The following is a 4,802-nucleotide window of genomic DNA, read 5'->3' as shown; positions in this document are numbered from 1 at the left end:
AAATACCTGATTTTCTTTCCAAGCGCTACTGAGCACTCAGTCAATTGCTTTTATAGGACTGTCCCCAGTGGTCCTGAAATCTTTCCAGATGATAACTAACGTGATCTTGCCTGGGCAGGTTTACTGAGGTGACTTCTTACAGTTCCTGCCAACCCCAACGCTCTGCAAGCCCACAGTATGGCAACAGCCAGGCAGGTTCCTGGATTAAAGATTGCTGTAATGGTTTTACAAGTCCCTCCGTAGGGAGCGTGATGGGTTACTCAGGTAGGTACTGTCTTCAGCTCTGTTGTACTCCAGTGGCTAGATCTGAATTCCCTGTTGTCAAAGATAATATTTAAAAAATGAAACTTCAGTAATTAGGGGCAAAGCTACCGGCTCTTGAGCTTTGCTTTTTGATAGGAGAAAAGAATTGTTAAACACAGATGATGTGTCTGGGATGGAAAAAAAAAATAGAACATGGGATCTAAGTAATTTAGCTAGTGATAAGGGCTGGGGTCTCAGTAGATTACTCTGGTAAAGGCCAAACGGCAGCTCTGCAGTGCTGCTTAACTAGAACATCTGGGTGGTCGTGGCAGTGTCTTTTCCCTTCAACTTCACCCACCCAAATCTCCACACTAATGCAGGATCCAGCCCCTTTCAAGCTATTTATTGGCAAGGAGACTGCTGAGCACAAAGGAATTACACTCTAGTAGTCTGTTATTTTCCTCACAACAAAAATACACCTTCTCCTTGGGTATTTCAGACCTCGGAACTTTAGCAGGGAGAACAGCATTTAGACATGCAATAGCAGACACGCATACTTCCACAACCATGTAGGGTGGGGAGAAAGTATAGGAACATACACAAAAAGGCAGTGAGAAAGGCAAGCTGCTTCTCTCCTCCCTGAGCCATTGCAGGACCACTGGGAGGTTAAAGTGACAACCAAAATAAAAGGAAGAAATACTCCAGACAAGTTTTTTTTCCCAAACTGGCCTGAGAAAAGCAAAATTGCTTTCAATAGGCTTTCAATATATTTAGCTCCCAGTTGAAGTGAAAGGTAAAATAAAATATTTTGTCAGACCTCCACTGTGTCTTTTTTTTTTAGTTCTAGAACAACTTTAGGATACACTCAACAGATACTTAAAAGAGTAAAATACTTACTCTCTTCCATAATACTTTGGTCTGTTCTCCACCTAAATTTTGAAAGAAAGGAAAAAAAATATTAAAAACATACACTCAATTTTAAATAAGCAACACAAAATAAATTATGCTTGATTGCTAATGAGGACTACTGCACCCATCTAAGTGATGAAATTCTGCAGATTCAAAACTGTGACTGGAACCTGACTACACAGAAGAACAGAAAAAATGAAAGCAGAAGAGGTGATTTTATTGATGGATTTCTGGGAAGAGTAACACATATTAATGGTGAAAAAAATAGACATAACTGTATAAAAAAAAATCATAGAATCATAGAATGGTTTAGGTTGGAAGGGACCTTAAAGATCACCTAGTTCCATATAATTGTATAAAATCTGATCGAGCAGATAAAGAATAGTTTACTACAGTTTTGCCAATCTAATATTTACACTATAAAATAAAACTATTTTTTTTATACACCCTTTAGCTTCTTAAAAACATTTTTTGCTTCTATGCAGCAACAAAACGAAGACAAAAAAAAAAAGAAATTCTTGGGAGAAACAAGGTTTCTGGATTTAGATCTCGTATTAAATTCCTTAAAGTCTCAAGAACTTGTGGGCCTGATGCGAAGTCCACTGAAAGTTGCTGGAATGACTCCCGATTATTTTATAAAGAGCTTTAAACCAAGTTTTAGGAATCCCACATTCTGATCCAGAAACTCTGGCTACGTCTGACGCTTTCAAGCCCTTATGTCAGGCCCCAATTTTTTGGCAGGTTCGCCAAAAAAGCAAGCTCCCAAGCCCTTGCTTTCCTCTTTCATCAGCCTCCCGCAGCAGGGCAGGCGGTGCCAGCAGAGGGCACGGCTGCCCCAGCTTTCACAGCACGGCTGGGGCAGAGGGACCTCACCCTGCGCACAGGCTTCTTCCACTATGACATATCTGACTATTAAAAATTAATTTTCCGATTGCTTTTTTTCCAGATGTATTCATATATTTTTTTATATATATATATATTAAGTGTCTTTACAAAGAGATGCTCTCTCTCTCCAGCACCAGCATTTCTCAACAGCATCATCTCACCGCGCTGCAACTTCAGCCAGCGTTTTCGTGCATACACACAGCAGAACTTAACACAAGATCTATATAAAGCCTCCTGATTGTTAAAAAAAAATAAATATCTGAGTGAGTGCATACCTGAGGAAAGCTACCCATATAAATGCAATTACTGCTTCATACATCCCAACAAACATGTAGAAAAATTGTGGTTTCAAGACTGTTTCGTCCTTTAGGATAAAACCAGTGAATTTTCACCATTTTATCTGACTGCAAACAAGGACCATGTTTGTGTTTTGATTAAATCTCATTATTTCACTCATAAAAACTTTAAATTTACAAAGTTTTTTTGTTGTTGTTTCTGAATAGCAAATGCACAAATGTGACATTTTTGATTCAATAATCTACACGCCACGCACTAAACTGAAGCTGCTGACTTTCTACCCTGCAGTCACTAAGGCCACAATGCAGCACAAGATGAACCAAAGTCTGTACAAGATAATGAGAATCTTCAATGGAAGACCTATGGGAGTTCAATCAAGTCCTTACTGTGCTCCTTTCCCGGCTCGGCATTTCTTTTCTATCACGGCACTAACAATAGCAGTATCACACCCTTGAAACTCCTGCCTAGGAATAACACCTTGATGCAAACATCTTTGAGCTCTGAGGGGCAGGAATAAAAGGAAAAAGCAAACCCAGAAGTGAAGAGAGAGCAAAATCAGAGGAATTGCCAAGTGCAAGTGCTGTGTTTCTATGTTCATATACAGCAACTCAGAGAAGAAAGTGTATGAATTCATTTTTTTTTAACTTTATATTTTTATGAACAATGAAAAAAAAAAAGCAAGGAAAAGCTACATTACCTCAGAAAGGAGGTTGTTCCTATGTTCATCTTTAGTAGTGCTACAGGACTTTATTATCTTGGAACTATGCTGCCTTCCTGTCATCCTTATAGACCTTAATGACCCCCCCCCAAGCATATATTTAGCTGGGAACTTAATTAAAAAATGGGTATCAGAAGCTGGGTTAGGTGAGACCACCACATGCAATCTTCTCTTTCATGGAAACAAAGGCCACTCAGTACATGAACATGATGACAAGGAATAAACAGGTAAACTTTAATTCCTACAGAAAACCTTCACACCGCAGCAGGTAAAGCACAACTTTTGTCTAGGATTCAGAATCTGCTTCTTTTTTAAAATATAGATTTGCCTTGATTGTATGTATGCACAGAATAAAACCCAATGCTTTCAATCTACCTCAGACAGATAAAAGACTTAACAGTACTAACACTCACCCTCAAAATTACCTTTAAGCACAAGTTCCCATATGAAATATAAATATATATACACACATAAAGTATAAAAACAATCTGGAAATAAATCCTTGGGCAAATGTAGGCACATTTTGTATCCTTCTCACAACAGCATTCATACAAAAATATAAATTTATCCACGAAATTTTTATCATTTAACTAGCAACTGACTGAACTGCCCTGGACACCGTGATTTCCATTTTTCCTGCTGTTCATGAGCTAAATGATTTGTTCCTCTGAGAATCCACATAAAGCCCACCAAGTCCTATATTCTTCCCCCTCCTCCATGAAACAGAAACCTTCACCCCAACATCTTTTAGCACCCACTTGTCTAAAGTAGTCACAACTTCAGCACTTGGCTTTAGGCAAGAAAGATACCGTATTATACCCTGAAATGAAGCTGCTGATCTGCCAGACCATCCAGGTGCCCCCGAATCTAAAAATCCTCTCCTGTGCTCACCTCAGTCTTTAGCCTGAAATAGTCATTTCGCTCCTAACCAACTTCACCGCTAGGAACAAACATAAGGAAACAAAGTTACAGCAAGATAAAAGATCAAAATAACATCAGGGTCTCTAGATCAAAACCAGAATGTTGGACTGAACCTGCAAATAAACCAAAAGCCTGCACAATTGATGGAGCAGAGGCTTAAAAGTATCAAAGGAGCCAGTAGCTCTGTTTTGTGCCGATCGCAGACTCTGTACAAACTTCAAGGGAAATTCTATATATCCCAGAAGGCAAAGGTGACTGAAATTCAGTTGGGATTAGCCTTCTCTCTCCTGCTATAAATGGGCTTGCACACACAAAGTCAGGCAGATGTGCCTAAGAGAATTCTTAGTCATGGCAAGAACAGAAAATTCACAAGTAGAAAAGTGACTGTTTCCCAGTGGTAGAAGCCCAGAATAATCAGTCTTATTCTGGGGACATGTACACTTTTTTTTTTCCCTTCCCCAGATAATGGCTATGAAGAACACTTTAATCACTTTCCGCATAGCCCTCACAATTTCCTTGTTGAAACAAGGGCCACCTTTCCCAGGTGACCAGTTGGTTTTATCCATCACTCTGGCCCATCTCCCTAGACATTGAATAAGGAGACAGATCAGAGCATGAACCATTTAGGACTCTTACTCTCACAGACCAAAAAAAAGTACAAAACTGAGAAAAATTATGTAGGCAAGTAATAGGACTTCACTACTGAAAATATATTTTGCCTTAAATAGCTCCACTGCTTGCTTTTACTGCTCCCATAAAGAGGTTAAATTAAATGTATTCTCTCCACTAAAAGTCGGTGGCAGCTTTCAATTCAAATGTGAGATGGTGA

At 39.1% G+C, this 4,802-nt stretch overlaps 1 protein-coding gene across 1 annotated transcript in view; it reads right to left on the bottom strand.

Annotated features, from left to right (window-relative positions):
• Window positions 1-1,370, bottom strand: part of CHN2 (chimerin 2) — a 74,643-nt gene extending 73,273 nt beyond the window's left edge. Inside the window, exon 1 of the mRNA XM_009888905.1 lies at window positions 1,141-1,370. The gene's annotated coding sequence lies outside the window, so the exon portion shown is untranslated. The remainder of the gene's footprint in view (window positions 1-1,140) is intronic.
• Window positions 1,371-4,802: the final 3,432 nt, after the last annotated feature.

This window comes from Charadrius vociferus, unplaced genomic scaffold (assembly GCF_000708025.1).
Source record: "Charadrius vociferus isolate BGI_N301 unplaced genomic scaffold, ASM70802v2 scaffold217, whole genome shotgun sequence".
Taxonomy (NCBI): Eukaryota; Metazoa; Chordata; class Aves; order Charadriiformes; family Charadriidae; genus Charadrius; species Charadrius vociferus.
This window is presented reverse-complemented; position numbering and strand designations above follow the sequence as displayed.